Source organism: Phyllobates terribilis, unplaced genomic scaffold (assembly GCF_046119375.1).
Source record: "Phyllobates terribilis strain yellow unplaced genomic scaffold, ASM4611937v1 Scaffold_5__5_contigs__length_657084704, whole genome shotgun sequence".
Taxonomy (NCBI): Eukaryota; Metazoa; Chordata; class Amphibia; order Anura; family Dendrobatidae; genus Phyllobates; species Phyllobates terribilis.
This window is the reverse complement of record NW_027362765.1, coordinates 227,164,166-227,181,446: the sequence shown is the minus strand read 5'-3', so window position 1 is coordinate 227,181,446 and position 17,281 is coordinate 227,164,166. Positions and strand designations below refer to the sequence as shown.

The following is a 17,281-nucleotide window of genomic DNA, read 5'->3' as shown; positions in this document are numbered from 1 at the left end:
ATAAAAATGCTTAATTACTATATTAATCATATTCACTGAAGAAGTTATTGGAACTTAAAGGGAAGCAATCATCAGAAGAGACCTATTGTTTAAATACAATTTTGTGTTTCAAGTATTTTTTTTTAAATACCAGTGATTATTTTTTTCATATCACGGTTTTTATTAAAAATCAAATATTCTTGAAATTCTCACACTGGCCACAGGGGCTTTTTTTTTAAGACAAGTACCTTCTGTTCTTTAAGGAAGAATTTTTAGTAATGTTCTATATCACCAGACACTGGACTGCAATGACAAGATAAACCTCACATAATAAATCCACCATAAAACATGGTATAGATAGAATATAACACCAGCACACTCATAGGAGCCTTCCTATGTGTCTAATGAGATGGGGGCATAATTCTGGGCAATGAACTCCCCTGATGACTAAAGGGAAACACGTTGGGAGCCCGCCTATGTTAGAATACCACCACCAATGGAGGATCAGATAAGTTGACATATTATCTCCTATGAGTGTCCTGGTGTTATATTCTATCTATACCACGTTTTATAGTGAATTTATTATGTGTGGTTCTGTGTATTAATTGAACCATTTATATTAAGGTTTGCCTCAATACATTTGTTCTGGCTGAACTAATATGTACTCATTTAGCCTGGTTTGTTGTATATGGCCATATACAGAGTTTAGACACTGCATATTGAGCCTGGCGCCGCTTGTGTTCTACATTTGGCTATAAAACTTGCTAATTTTGATATGATCTGTTGTGGAGTTGACCTGAATAGGGACTCTACCCCCCTCTTGCCTGTATTGGAGTTGGCATTTTTATAATATAAGATCATATACAGCTAGGGTCCCATTTGCCCCAAACCTTTGGGGGCAATTTTGGTCCTTATTGGAATATATTTTCTTATGTGTCTTTTCTTAGTACATCTGGAGTGTATATTTTTATATGTGGTGCACTCACTAAACTATTGCACTCTGTCGTTCCATTTTAAGAATAGTTCAATAAAGTTTATTAGTTTTACCCCTCCGCTATTATTTACTGCAATGACAAGCAACACCTCTATATACAGCAAATAACAAAGCATTCCCCAATCATTATTATGGGAGATGTCATAGATTTCCCTCACTCCCTCTCCCTTCACAATGAACTTTGCACAGGCTCAATGGACACTCCAATACAAAAAATTAAGTCGGGCTGGTGTACCGAGGGCTCACAGGTAGATTTAACCCTAGGAGCCACACTACATCTACATGCAAATCTGTTAAGACGTTATCCCTGTTATAGTGCAGTGTCGACTGTAAAAATAAGTGGCTTTTGTGCATCTAATATGCCCACGCCATAACTGTGATGTACAATTATGGTGGTTTACATTAAAGTGGTTCTTCAGTGAAAACAAGTTATCACCGATCCTCTGTCTCCATTCTGTTGATCAGTACGGGTATCGGTAGTCGGGATAGGATAGATTGATAGGTGACAACTTGTTTTTACCAGAATACCGCTTTAAGAGAATCTCGGCAACTGTGTAATACTATGCATGGAGGAGTTAAACTTCCAAGTATTTAAAGGAAACCTGACAACGTCCCCATGTCCCACAAAGTGGCCCCGTGTCTTTATCCCATTCTTTCTACTGCTTCCAACACACCCATTTATTTTGTTTACTGTTTATTTATTAATTTCCATAAAATCGTCTATTTATTAAGGCTGGGGTTATGGAAATTAGTGGGTGATTAGTTGAAGGTATGTTTTCTTCCCCATGACTGAGGCTACGTTCCCACAATGACCTTTTAATGCATTTTGATGTTGCAGAATTTCTGCACCATTTCTGGGCCTGTTATTTGAATTGGGTTAATTGCAGATTTTCATTGCGTTTTTGTGTGCGTTTTTTTAATATGCATTTTTTTTATCAAGTTTTTGTCTCTTGAGGGTATGTCATGCTTTACATAAATATGCTATGTTTTTGATACTCCCTAGTATTTGGTATAGACACAACCTTGTTGATATACTTATGTACAAAATTACATGTGTTTTTGATGTGTTTCTGCTGTAGAAACACACTAAAGTCGCATAAGCATTTTTTAAATGCGGAATTTACGCACCTAATACAAGTCTATGGAGTAAATCCGCACAGAAATCTCAGAGTACCCTCAAGAGAAATTGACATGCTGAGGATTAGAAAAACGCGCCGCAGTTCAGATTACGCTGCGTGAAAAAAAAAGCACAGTGGGGAGGAGATTACTATGAATCCCATCCACTTTGATGCACCAAAAATCTGCAGCGTCAAAAATGCACCAAAAGCTCATCGTGGGAACGTAGCCTAGTCGTCACACTAATCATGCTATTATGTCCCTGTGGATGTGAGTAACTTGATTTGCAAAAGCGTTGTCACCGCTGGGTCTTTGCAAATCTCTGCATCCCTGACAATGTACAGTAAGCCGGGTGTACGAACCCAAGCTTTATCAGTGCAATGAATATGGCCAGTGAGGCAGTGGTAAAACAGCGCATGGCCAGCTGTTACTGCCGGCCCTGTAAATCGCCCAGTTGTCTTCGTCCAACACCACCACTGCTTCCCTGGAAATGCGCAGTGCACCTATAAAGTTAGGGTGTGCAATGTCAAGGAGGAAAAATGCAAATAGCCAGCGGTGCTGCCGATGGTGCAAATCATGTTACTCATGCCCACCGCGGCGTGATATCATGATTTAAAGGGATGGTAAGCACAGGGGAATACGACACCCCTAGACTAGTTGCTCATTTGATTTGCATAACTTTGGCTAAATTAAATAAACTCTTTTATGAAATTAATTTAACAGAAATTATAGGAAAAGGGCTTATTGGAATTGATATAAATAGTGGGATAAAGACATAGGGCCAGGTTGTGGAACACGGGGAAGTTGTCTGGATATCTTTAATGGATATAAAGAATCTTCTTATAGACAACAAAGAGAATAATTGATCCCCATACACAACACAATCCACTATAAAAAGACCAATATACCAATAATACCACATACAAGAGACAAATACTGCCACACCATGACCAAATTACATAATACCACCACTTGACTGAATAATACCACATACAAGGGACAGATACTGCCACACCATGACCAGACCACATATTACACCATATAGTGATTGAAAAATACAACCATATTAATCATTAACAAAACCACAAGAATAACACTAAATTATCACCAGTTACATTATACACAGGAGCTTTGTACATAGTATACAGTATATACTGTATAGTATACGTGTACAGGTAATATGGTGATCACAAGTGAAAATAAACAAAGGAGTTCTGTAGGTAGTGTGGTAAGACGACTCGCTCTGCCGCTTCCAGAAGTAGACTCAGGAACCACGGTTTTCTCTGCAGGCTTTATTATATGGCACAAAGCCCTGCAACTCTAGCGTAAATAAACACAGCCTTACTGGCAAAACGACAAAATCAAAAGATAAATGATAGCACAGTCCATATGAGTGTGGGATTCGCCCACACAGGTTGTAGTCCCAGCCTTCAGCTCCATCCTGAGGTGATGTTTTCCCAGTCTAGAGACCTTGCCTCTCCAAACCACAACAACCGAAAAAAAAATAGTGACTGAGTTTTTAAGCTTGCTCAGCCACACCTTGAGGGGAGGTAGGGGAATAGCCTCCCACCCTCTTTGCCTTTCCCATAAAACCACACGCTTTAAGGGAGTTAACCCGCAGCATATAACATGCTGGCAGAAATTTAGTAGGTTTTAGTTCACACAGGAGAACAACCTGAGTGACACATACCTCCAACGTATATCACACCAGTGACTCTGTCACAGTAGTATATAGTGTAAGTTGTGACAAAGTCACTGGCTGAGTGTCAGAGGGGAGATATGTTTCACTGAGGCTGTTAGCTTTAGTGATGTGAAACTGGAAGTCTTCTCCTGCATGGTATGTGCTGAGAGGGTCAATCAGCAATATGTACTGTACATGGGCCAGTTTGAGTCAACGACCATAGTGAGGGTGGGAGGTCGTTGACCATATCTCCACCCCAGGGTGTTGTCTGGGGTTTAAATACTCAGCCTGCTGAGGCATTCAGTGTTCAGTAGGTCTGGAGAGAGGAACTTCAGAGCTGTTTGTGTGGAGCTAGCCTGAACCATGTGGAGTTGCTAAACGCTGAGCAGGCGGATCCCGGCTACCACAAGAACTGTGCTTTGTATGTTACCATTTTGCTTCGTTTTCCCTGTTTGGTCCAAAGGGCCGTATTTTCTTTTATGGACTCAGTGTTGGTTTGTTCTGCATTATAATAAATAGTGTTGAGCGAGTATGTTCTGTCCGAGTATGCTCGGGCCGAGCTCCGAGTATTTACAGCTGCTCGGTGATATGGTTGAATCGCTCCCGTGTGCATGATTTGCAACTGTTTGACTGCTTTATTACATGTGAGGAATGTGTAAGAAATAGACATTCCTCACATGTAATAAAACTGTCAAACAGTTGCAAATCATGCACACGGGAGCGATTCAACCATATCACCGGGCAGCTATAAATACTCGGAGCTCGGCCCGAGCATACTCGGCGAAAGGGTTAATAGAACATACTCGCTGAACACTAATAATAAACCAACCAGAAGTTTTAAAGAGACAGCGTACCTGTGTCTACCTCCGTGTGCAGCTGAGTGAGCAATCTACCACAAAGTGTACAAGAAATACAGAGATCATAAATGACAATATCAAAGGAGCTCTGTATATACTGTACAGTGTACGTGTTCAGGTAATAGAATGATCACCAGTGACATTATACACAGGAGTTCTGTAGATAGTATATATTGTGTACAGGTAAATTGAGTGGTTAACTAATGATCTCTCCAATTGAAGTTATTCATCTTCACTTTTCTTCTTCTTTTACTGCAGACCACTATGACTTCTTCCAGCCACAGCTAGGCTCTGCAGAAGGAAACACACAAGCATTGCTACTGTTGGAAGAACATTAAAAATCGTGGCCCCCATAAATTAATAATGTATAAGGCAACAAGGAGGGAAATGGTAATATGTGGGGCCACAATAGGGCATTGTTAATCTGGCCCCATATATTAACCCCTTCAGGACATGGCAATTTTCCTGTTTTTTCCTCCCCTTCTTTCAAGAGGCATAACTTTTTCGTTTTTCTGTCAATATAATAGTATGAGGTCTTGTTTTGTGCAGGGCAAGTTTTACTTTTGAATGACACCTTTATTCTATCACATAGTGTACTAGAAATGGAAAAAAAAAATCCAAGTCCATTGAAACTGCAAAAAAAGTACAATTGTTTTTGTTTTTTACATATACCATGTTCACTGTATGGTAAAACTGAGCTGGCAATATGATTCTTCAGGTCAGTATGAGTATGCAGAATCTAAATATGTATATTTTTTGTTTTATTTAAGTGGTAAAAAAATTTGGAAATTTGTAAAAAATATATGTTATATATACATTTTATAAATATATATATATATGTATACATAAATATATATATATATATATATGTGTGTATATATATATATATATATATATATATATATATATATATATATATATATATTCACAATTTTCTGAGACCCGTAACGTTTTCATCTTTTGAGATCTGTGGCTGTGAGGGCTTATTTTTTGCCCACTGAGCTGATGCTTTTACTGATACCATTTTGGCAAAAAAATGTAATTTTGGCGTTTTTAATTTTTTTTTCCTTGCGCCATTTACCGATCAAATTTATTTTATATTTTGATATATCGGACTTCATATGTGTATTTTTTTATTGTTTTATTTCTAATGGGGTAAAACACGGTGTGATCTGAACTTTTGTCTTTTTTTTTTCATATTTTTTAAAACATTTTTTTTTTCACTTTTTACTGTATTTAATGGTGGCCTTAGGGAACTTAAAACTGTGATCGTCTGATCGCTTGTACTATACATAGCAGTGCATGTATAGAGAAACTCATTATCTCCTATGAATGCCAGCCACAGGAGGCTTTCACAGGATGATAGTACTGACAGGCAAGGAGGTCATCAGCAGATCCTTGGCTGTCATGACAACCCTTCGGCACTCGATGATCATGTGACGGACACGCCAATGAGAGCAAGGAATGACGTGCCCCCTTCTCGACATGTGTTAAATCCCACTGTCATAGATTTCCAGTAATGGAAATGTAAAGCGCTCCTCGGAGTGTTCAAGTGCGAGATCACTTGTCTCCTAGGACTCACCATGGTGCAAGAAAGGAGGACCAGAGTGAGTGTTATGTGGTCCAGACTCTTTGCTAGTGAGACTGGACCGCGTGGAAGACACGGTGGTGCTGGGAGACATACTGGAAGCATTATCTGCCATCCAGCCGACCACCTGTTCGCTCTGTTCTGGCCTCAAGAGTGGTATCCCATGCCCCCCCTGCAAAGTGGGACAGGAAGCTAGGTCTCACAGATGAGCTTGTTTTTTGTGCTCCCCCAGCAGGCACAGTTTCATCTGACCCTTGGCTTTGGCCTCTGCGAGCACCATCAGCAGCAAGTCCACTTTCCCATCCCTTACTGCACACCTTGCACACTTTAAATTATGTATATAATTTTATGCCTGCAAACTTTCTTGTATTAATAGGGATGAGAAAATATGTAGCCCTGAAAAGGACTTTTGTTTTTAGGTTTCAGCAGCAGTATACCTATAGAAGGACTGTAAAGCAATAAACCCTGCCTATATGCCCCTAATTCAAAACTATCCCTCCTCTACCCTACACTGAATGCAGGTAACAGTGGTTTAACTAGAGAAAAGACAGTATGTAGCCCTGAAAAGGACTTTTGTTTTAATGGTGTAGCAGCAATATACAAGTACTGCAATAGAAATAAAACTCTGCCTATATGGCTCTAATGTAAGCTCTTCCTCCTAGATCAACTCTCCCTGAACTGCTTCCAGAGAAGAGTGTGCCAAGCATCGCATCACTGGGTCTTATATAAGACCTGATGATGAGATGCGGCTGGCCAATCACAGTAATACCAGTAGCCAACAAGGCATGCCAAGTATGGCAGGCAATCCCCACATGTTTATTGGCTGTCTAACACAGGGGCGGAACTACCGCCCGTGCAGCCGGTTCATTGAACGGGGGCCCCGAGGGAGAGGGGGCCCCTCCAGCCTCCAGCACGGCCGCCATCAGGGCATGTCTGCCCTGACTCCAGTGTGGGGCCCGGCCGGTAGGGGCCCCCTCGGAGCCCCGTTGGGGGCCCCCCTCTTGTGCATCTCTCGCCTGATGGGGCCTCCGGCCCCATGCTAAGCGCCGGGTCCGGGACATCTCAGCGCTGCGCTGCGCTGCCGTGGCAGCGCCTTCATGATTCCCCTGACTTCCGGTCATGTGACGGCGCCGTCACATGGCCGGAAGTCAGGAGAACCTGGTGTCAGCGATTTGGACGAGTGCCAGGATTCTGCAGGGATCGCATGGGGGTAAGTATAACAAGTTTTATTTTTTTTTAAATACAATTAACTAGGAGTGGGGGGAATGGGAGATGCACATGGGGGGGGGGATGAGAGATGCACATGTGGGGCGGGATGAGAGATGCACATGTGGGGGGGGGATGAGAGAGGCACATGTGGGGCGGGATGAGAGAGGCACATGTGGGGGGGGGAGATGAGAGATGCACATGTGGGGGGGATGAGAGAGGTGCACATGTGGGGGAGGGGGATGAGAGAAGTGCACATGTGGGGGAGGGGGATGAGAGAGGTGCACATGGGGGGGTGAGAGAGGTGCACATGGGTAGGTGGTGAGAGCCGCACATGTGGGGGGATGAGAGATGCACATGGGGGGGATGAGAGAGGGGCACATGTGGGGGAGGGGGATGAGAGATGTGCACATGGGGGGGTGAGAGATGTGCACATGGGGGGGTGGTGAGAGATGTGCACATGGGGGGGTTTGAGAGCTGCACATGGGGGGGTTTGAAAGCTGCACATGGGGGGGATGAGAGCTGCACATGGGGGAATTGGGAGAAAATGAGCTGCACATGGGGGAATTGGGAGTAGGGGGATAATGAGCTGCACATAATGAATGTGGGGTGGGGGAGAGTAAATGATGATGGGGTGGGGAGAGCACGGACATGATATAATGAATTGGGGCAGGGGGTGCATGTAAATAATGAATGCGGGGAGCAGGAAGCATAGAGTAGGGGGCGTTGCGGATGCAGGAGTGTAACTGGTAACAAATTGGCGGAAAGAGTAGAGGTTCTAATTAAATTATATATTAAGTGCCTATTTACAGTTAATGGGGGCACCGTGGTGGATTACAATTTATATTTGGAATGGTAGGTGGCATAATAACTAACCATATATTGATGGTGGATGCACGTCTGTATTCAGCTGCGTAATGTAGAAGTTGGGGAATGTGCTCTAGATAACTGTGTTATTTTATGCAGAGACAAGTCCTGGCTGGAAGACGTGATGGCGGTCTGTGCTGAATGAAGGAGAAAAGCGTAGCTGAAGGACTTCACCTAGAGACGTCACCAGTGAGTCAGTGTATTACATGTACACTTACACTATATACTATGTACCGGGCTCCTGTGTATAATGTCACTGGTGATCACTGTATTACCTGTACACTATATACAGAGCTCCTATGTATAATGTCACTGGTGATCACTGTATTACCTGTACACTGACACTATATACAGAGCTCCTGTGTATAATGTCACTGGTGATCACTGTATTACCTGTACACTATATACAGAGCTCCTGTGTATAATGTCACTGGTGATCACTAGATTACCTGGACACTTACATTATACATACCATGTATAGAGCTCCCGTGTATAATGACACTTATGGTAATATTAGTAATGTGGTGGTAATATTAGTAATGTGGTGGTAATATGTGGTCTGGTCATGGTGTGGCAGTTTTTCTCCCTTCTGTGTGGTATTATTCGGCCACTATGTTGTGGTAATATGTGGTCTGGTCATGGTGTGGCGGTATTCCCTGTATGTGGTATTATTGGTCATTTAAAAAAAAAATGTATATGACACATTCCCTTAAAGAAAACTAAATAAAAATATATCTAAAAAGAGTATTGGATATTTTAAGAAAATTTTAATAGCTTAGAGTAGGGCCCGGCCAGAAGAGTCTACCTTATCGTGGTGGCGGCTTTAAAAATCTTTTGGCCAAAACAAAAGCTGATGGCTATGTATGTGGCGCCGTCACATGGCCGAACGTCAGGAGAACCTGGTGGCAGCGACGTGGACGAGCGCCAGGATTCTGCAGGGATCGCATGGGGGTAAGTATAACAAGTTTTATTTTTTTTAAATACAATTAATTAATCAGGAGTGGGGGAATCAGAGATGCACATGGGGGGGGATGAGAGATGCACATGGGGGGGATGAGAGATGCACATGGGGGGGTGAGAGATGCACATGGGGGGGTGAGAGATGCACATGGGGGGGATGAGAGATGCACATGGGGGGGATGAGAGATGCACATGGGGGGGATGAGAGATGCACATGGGGGGGATGAGAGATGCACATGGGGGGGATGAGAGATGCACGGGGGGGTGAGAGATGCACATGGGAGGGATGTGAGATGCACATGGGAGGGATGTGAGATGCACATGGGAGGGATGAGAGATGCACATGGGGGGATGAGAGATGCACGGGGGGGTGAGAGATGCACGGGGGGGTGAGAGATGCACATGGGAGGGATGAGAGATGCACGGGGGGGGAATGAGAGATGCACGGGGGGGGAATGAGAGATGCACATGGGAGGGATGAGAGATGCACGGGGGGGGGAATGAGAGATGCACGGGGGGATGAGAGATGCACGGGGGGGCAAGAGATGCAGGGGGAGGGATGAGAGATGCACATGGGGGGGATGAGAGATGCACGGGGGGGGATGAGAGATGCACGGGGGGGATGAGAGATGCACGGGGGGGATGAGAGATGCACGGGGGGGTGAGCTGCACATGGGATGAGAGCTGCATATGGGGGGGATGAGGGCTGCACATGGGGGGGTTATGTTTACATAACTTTGTTGCCTTATGAAGGGCAGGGGGGGGCCCCCAAAAATTTCTTGCACAGGGGCCCACTACAGTCTGTGTCCGCCCCTGGTCTAACAGCTGCAAAACATGTGGAGCAGGGTCTCGAGCCTGGTGCTCGAGCACACGCTATACTCGATCGAGTAAAGAGTGTACCCAAGCACTCTGATGCTCCTTTGAGTATCGAGTAGTGGCAAACACGCTTGCTCATCACTATTGTCCACCTATATACCCAAATCTTTTTCGGTGACAGTTTTACCCAGTGTATTGCAATTTAGTACATAATTATATATTTTATTTCCTCTGCTCAATTGCATAACCTTAATTTATCTAAATTAAACTTCAATTGCTATTTCTCAGCCCAAGTCTCCAGCTTATGTAAAACCCTCTTTAACATTAAATTATCCTCTTCTGTGTTGAGTACCCTGGAGCATTTAGTATCATCTGCAAATATTGAAATTTAACTTTTAAGCCCCTTACAAAGTCATTAATAAATATGTTAAAAAGAAGAGGCCCAAGCTGACCTTTGTGGTACCTCACTGTTAACTGTGAATCAATCCAAGTGTGTGCCATTGATAACCACCCTTTGTTTCCTGTCTCTGAGACAATTAACATAGTTACACATATATTCACCTAGTCCTATTACTCTCATTTTATTTCAAATGCCTTTGAAGAGTCCATAAATTAACAAAAATGTATGTAACACGAAAAATGTTTTTAAACAATATCTCATTTTCTAATGATACCTTCTTTTTAAAGACGTTCTCTGAGACTTCCACCTATCTCAGACTGCCACCAATCCTAGGAACACATTAGTATCAGATTCAGCCTGAAGAAATGCTGCTCAAGATAGATGCAAACTGTAGAGCATGGTGGCTCTCTGAATAGAACAGAGCAAGCATTTTCCCTCCTGCTCCAAGTCCTTTGTAAACCTGTCAGGCTGAGTGAGCAGATAAATTCTGCTTGTTCACGATGCCACTCTGCAGTCTGAAAGAAACCTAATATATATTAAACTAGCTCAGAGAAATATGTTTTGAGCAACATTTTTGAGGTTACAACCAGATCTTAATGCATGCCTGCTATAGCAGGTTGCAGTTTAAAATAGGTGATAGTGGCAATCTTGGCTTACATCTCGGAGAGCCCCTTAAATAAGGTTGTATCTGCATATCTGCAGCTTGTGCCTAGATTTCTGTGGTCGCGGGCCCTTTATGGGCGCGCGCACGCACTCTCACCGCCGCGATGCCCAGGACAGTAGCGGGAGGGGCCTGGGAGCAGGAGAGCCGAAGAGCAGAGCAGGAGCCGCACTGCAGCGTCACACTCAGCAGACAGGGCCGCACGTCTGCTGAAAGTGACGTCACATCGCGCTCTGCACTGCTGTCTCCCGCCTTAGGAGCGCGTGTGTACTGTACAGGTAGTGTAATATTTGTGGGTGTTTGTATGAATTTGATGAATTTGTGTGTATATGCTGCCTGCCTGTGTGTGTGTGTATATGCTGCCTGCCTGTGTGTGTGTATATATATGCTGCCTGCCTGTGTGTGTGTGTGTATATGCTGCCTGCCTGTGTGTGTGTGTGTATATGCTGCCTGCCTGTGTGTGTGTGTGTATATGCTGCCTGCCTGTGTGTGTGTGTGTATATGCCGCCTGCCTGTGTGTGTATATGCTTCCTGCCTGTGTGTGTGTGTGTATATGCCGCCTGCCTGTGTGTGTGTGTATATGCTGCCTGCCTGTGTGTGTATGTATATGCTGCCTGCCTGTGTGTGTGTGTATATGCTGCCTGCCTGTGTGTGTGTGTATATGCTGCCTGCCTGTGTGTGTGTGTGTATATGCCGCCTGCCTGTGTGTGTGTGTGTGTGTATATGCTGCCTGCCTGTGTGTGTGTGTATATGCTGCCTGCCTGTGTGTGTGTGTATATGCTGCCTGCCTGTGTGTGTGTGTGTATGTATATGCCGCCTGCCTGTGTGTGTGTATATGCTGCCTGCCTGTGTGTGTGTGTGTATATGCTGCCTGCCTGTGTGTGTGTGTGTATATGCTGCCTGCCTGTGTGTGTGTGTATATGCTGCCTGCCTGTGTGTGTGTGTATATGCTGCCTGCCTGTGTGTGTGTGTATATGCTGCCTGCCTGTGTGTGTGTGTATATGCTGCCTGCCTGTGTGTGTGTGTGTGTATATGCTGCCTGCCTGTGTGTGTGTGTATATGCTGCCTGCATGTGTGTGTGTGTGTGTATATGCTGCCTGCATGTGTGTGTGTGTGTATATGCTGCCTGCATGTGTGTGTGTGTATATGCTGCCTGCATGTGTGTGTGTGTATATATATATGCCTGTGTGTATATATATATATATATATATATATATATATATGTGTGTGTGTGTGTATATATATATGCCTGTGTGTATATATATATATGCCTGTGTGTGTGTATATATATATGCCTGTGTGTGTGTACATATATATATACCTGTGTGTGTATATGGCTGCCTGCATGGGTGTGTATATATATACCTGCATATGTGAGTGTGTGTGTGTTTATGCCTGCATGCATGCGTGTGTGTGTGTAGTGTGTATATGCCTGCATGTGCTTGTGTGTATGTATTTGAGAGCCTGCATGTCTACGTATGTATATGTGTCTTCACACGTGTGTGCGTACTTCCCAGCGTGTCTGCAGTTTTGTGCGTGATTGTCTGAGTGTGTACGTGTCCTCATTTCTGTGAGTATGTGTATCTGTGTGGGTATATTAGGGCTCTTTCATATGTCCTGATATTTACGGGACTGGAGATATCCGTGTCCACCTGTGTGTCATCCATGTGACACATACCGGCGCTTGGGAATCAGTGTACAGTAAGCGCTGTTCCCAAGAGCCGGGTGCTGAGCGCTGCCCTCATCATAGATCCCTGCCGGTGCTGCGATCAGCAGCAGCAGGGCCAATGATGAGAGTAGTAGTCTACTCCCGCCGTGTCCAACTGTAAAATTAGGAATAAAATAAAAAATCCTTATACTCACCTCTCCTAAGTGTCACCCGCTCTAATCCGTGCGAGTGCTCACGCCATGGGGAATGACTCCTGAAGCGAGCGGACCCCGGAGCTGCGCTCAGTGATTTGACAGGGCACAGCTTATTGATCGCAGCTCCGGGGTCCACTCGCTGCAGGAGTTATTCTCCTCGGCGTGAGCGCTCGCACGGATTACAGCGGGTGACACTTAGGAGAGGTGAGTATAAGGATTTTTTTATTTTATTCCTAATTTTACAGTTGGACATGGCGGGAGTAGACTACTACGCTCATCATTGACCCTGCTGCTGATTGCAGCGCCGGCAGGGATCTATGATGAGGGCAGCGCTAACTGTCATCAGTGTGCGGGAGGTTTTGCGGGAGGTGCAGCAGGTAAAAAACAGACATGTCAGCGTGTTTTGCCCACGGACACCACATGGTCTGTCTGTGGAAAGTGAACACACACTGACATGTGCACATTCATTTGAATGGGTCTGCGTGTACCAATGTCTCTGGTACGTGTGGAAACTGTCACCGCACGTACTGACGTGTGAAAGAGCCCTTAGTATGTATCTGTGTGCGCTTGTTTTCGTGTGTGTAAGCGTGCTTCTGCATGTCTGTGTGCTCTTCCGAAGATTTATTATATTTGGGGAGAGATGGCAGAGAAATTTTAGGAGACATAATGGGGAGATGTGTGAAGAAACAGTATGGTGAACTAGGGGAGGGGTAGGAATGGGTGCGAGAACAGAATGGGGATGTATGAGGAAACAGTATGGAGAGTAGAGGAATAGTGTGAGGAGACAGTATGGAGGGAGAAAAGTGTGAGGTGACACAGCATAGAGACTAGGTAGTGAGGGGGAAGGTATAGAGATGCGGCAGTATGGGGGGAACAGTGTGAGGGCACAGCAAGGAGGGAACAGTATGCTGAGGAGGGGGGAGTGTGATGAAGGGGCACAGTATAGAGACTGGGCAGTGTAGGGGGGACACAGTGTGAGAGGACAGTGTGAAGAGGGGGCCCAGTATAGTAAGGAGAGGACAGTGTGGAGTGCAGGTACCATAAGAGGGGTAGAGTGTATGTCATGTTTTGTGCAGGGAGCATTGTAAGAGTTAGGTTTATTCAGGGGCTCAGTGTAGATATTTTTATTCAGGAGCATTATAATGACTCTGCTATCTTTAAGGGCATCGTGTCAGGATGTGCTGCAGAAGACCGGAGAAGATGGAAGTCTGCAGAGACGAGCTGTGGATGAGAAAAGTCATCAAGGGGTCTGGACAAGATGGAGACGAAAAGAAAGCGAACGACTAATCAGAGAAGACGTCTCAGGTAAGATACCTGGATGTAAATGTTTATTTGTGATCCTGCCTGTGTCTCATCAGTACTGTGGTTCCTGTATGGTCCGCAGTCTGATGATGACTGATAACAACTCCCAGTATCTCTATTGTTAATTACATACTGGGAGTTGTAGGTTTAGGCGATACAAAGATATATGGGTCTGACCTGACATTACAATTGATGGTGGTTCCGATGATGTATTCATGTACTGATGTGTTTGTGCGCGTCTGCGTGTTTGTGCGCATCTGCGTGTTTGTGCGCATCTGCGTGTTTGTGCGCGTCTGCGTATCTGGAATAATATGTATTTTGTAAGATGCGTGTATGTAACTGTACATTGTGGTGTGTAATAACATTCATATGCTTGAGGCACCTTTACTAAATCTATTAGGTATCTTTCACATGTGTTAGGGAATTCCATTTGTCTTTCCATATTTAGGAACAGACAAGTGAAATTTGCTAACCTTGTCATAACTGTCACCATTGGGATGTGCTTGTATGAAGCGGGTTCAGGAGCTGAGCCTGCTCCATACCGGGCAGATGTCAGCTGTGTTACATAGCCAGCGTCTGCATGTAACAGCAGTGTTCAGAGCTCGCCTTGATTGCTGCTGTTTTGAGTATTTAAGTGCCCTTGTCAATCACTGACAGCGGCATTTAGATAGCACAATGGCCGGTGTATGCAGCCCCCTGTGACGCAGTTGCAGGTTGCTGTTCGGTTGCCAGTAGTGCTGAGTGAGCGTGGTCGGATAAGAGACATTAGTCACCGCGAACTACAAAGTGAGGGTGCTGCAATAACATCCGGCACCTTGATTGTGACACTTCCATGGAGCCCAACCTCAGGCTGAGCTTCATTGAATGACTAAGATGGCAGCAGCACCTGGCAACTAGTGCTGAGCGAGCGTGGTTGGATAAGGTGTGATCCCAGCATGCTCGGGTGTTATCTGAGTATCTTGTAGTGCTCTGCTAATATGCTCGAGTCCCTGCGGTAGCATGTTTTGCGGCGGTAGACAGACGCAACACATGCAGGAATTGCCTGTTTGTTAGGTAATCCCTGCATGTGTTGCTTCTGTCTACCGCCGCAAAACATGCTACCCCGGGGACTCGAGCATATTAGCAAAGCACTACAAGATACTCAGATAACACCCGAGCATGCTGGAATCACACCTTATCCGACCACGCTCGCTCAGCACTAGTTGCCAGGTGCTGCTGCCATGTTAGTCATTCAATGAAGCTCAGCCTGAGGTTGGGCTCCATGGAAGTGTCACAATCAAGGTGCCGGACGTTATTGCAGCACGCTCACTTTGTAGTTCGCGGTGACTGTAATGTCTCCCTCCTTGCACCGACTCAATAACAGGAAGCGAGTGGCGACAGAGAGAATAAAATGTAATTTTCTCCGTGTAGCCAACGCTTTTCCAATAAGCCGTCTAACCAGGCTTTAAACCCTATTTACCTGCAGATTACCCCTATATCTGCAGATAAATAGCGTTTTTCAAGGTGACAAGTTACCATTAAAGGGACTCTGGCAGTACGGAATGACTGTTCGAAGAAAGTCCTGCCGCTTGGTGCTCCACAGCATGGCCAATCATGTAATTATAGTACATTATAGAAGAGCATAACAAGTAATAAAACCGTTTATGGTGGGCTGTAGTGTGGGCCCCTAGAGTCATTTCCCCTGGTGGGCCCTAGGCACCCCAGTCCGACCCTGTGTATATATATATATATATATATGTGTGTCACCCTGACCTGGATGCCACAAGTGTAATTAAAGCTGTGTCTGAGAGCAAGGGGGAGGTTCTCTAGTCAGGGGAACATTAGCATGCAATGCCTCCTGTCTCAGGCCAGTAGGGGGAGCTGGCTGCCCCTATAAAAGCTGGTACTGAGGGCAGGGTTAGAGAGAACTGGATTGCCTGTCTCAGCACTGAGACGTGTCCCAGAGTGGAGCAGGGACAGAAAGTTGATTGCACCTAAGAGGAAGTGTGGCAGGAGGAGAGCCACAAGCCAGAGACAAGAGGCGAAGAGAGCCTGTCTTGGCAGAGAAAAGACTTAATTTTACCAGACTTTGGTGTCTGAGGCTGGAAGGATTCCACATCCCCCAGCAGAGAACCAGTCCGCAAGGGACTGTATATTCCTTGGTCTAAGAAGCCTGAAGGCCCTGCCACAACCAAAGGGACCAGTAAAGCCGTACAAGGCTGGGAGCAGAAAGGAACCCACGTCGCAGGCCATACAGGCGAGAATACACGGAAAGCTCGGAAACGTGGGCTGTTACCCTGTCAGGAGGAGATAGCCAGAAGGAGCGCAGAAAGCACGGTAGGCCTACACCCTCACCCTGACCAGGGCCAATTTCCCCGTTGCTCTCAGACATCCAGGTCCCCTCCTAGCCGGGACTGTTTGTGGGTCAGTTTACCTGTTCTAGTAAAGACCCTGGACTGCAACCTGTTGTCTGTGTGCTCCTTGCTCCTCCAGCACTACCAGCACTGGGACTCTCACTACCATCACTCCCACCATCCACTATACTGCCCTGGGGCCGCACTCTTCCCGTGGGGAGTCACACTACCCTAGCTGCACACCTCATCAGCCCCAGCGGTCTGCATGCAGCGGCGGTTCCTAATAACCGCAATCCACGGGTGGCGTAGTCGGACATAAACATCAGCACATAACGGACTACCACTGGCCTGACCACCCTGAGCCACGGAACCGGGTTGCCACTACTACTCCCATCGTTCCCCCTATTGCCCGGATCCGAGTGCCCCACGGCCCAGGGCGCGAGTCAGCTTTGGCGTAGTCGGCAGGATTTCGTGCCCGCAACCACCGGGTACTGCGTGCCTGAAAAAGACTTTTGTAACTTACCTGTGGCGAAGTTTCCCGCCGTCCGGAGTCGCTTCCCGCCATCCGGAGCCGATTTCCGCCATCAGACGCCATCTTGGACCGTTTCCCGCCGTCTTCTGCAATCTTCCCGCCATCCGCGGCTGCTTCCCGCCATTG

The 17,281-nt window shown here is 45.6% G+C and overlaps 1 protein-coding gene and 1 long non-coding RNA gene across 2 annotated transcripts in view; one reads left to right on the top strand and one right to left on the bottom strand.

Annotated features, from left to right (window-relative positions):
• LOC141271069 (BPI fold-containing family B member 4-like) overlaps positions 1-17,281 on the bottom strand; it is a 122,528-nt gene that overhangs the window by 47,822 nt on the left and 57,425 nt on the right. The gene's annotated exons all lie outside the window — the stretch shown is intronic.
• The window catches only part of LOC141271070 (uncharacterized), a 29,992-nt gene continuing 23,945 nt past the window's right edge, over positions 11,235-17,281 (top strand). The window contains exons 1-2 of the long non-coding RNA XR_012321819.1: positions 11,235-11,403; positions 14,151-14,293. This is a non-coding gene — a long non-coding RNA (uncharacterized lncRNA). The remainder of the gene's footprint in view (positions 11,404-14,150; positions 14,294-17,281) is intronic.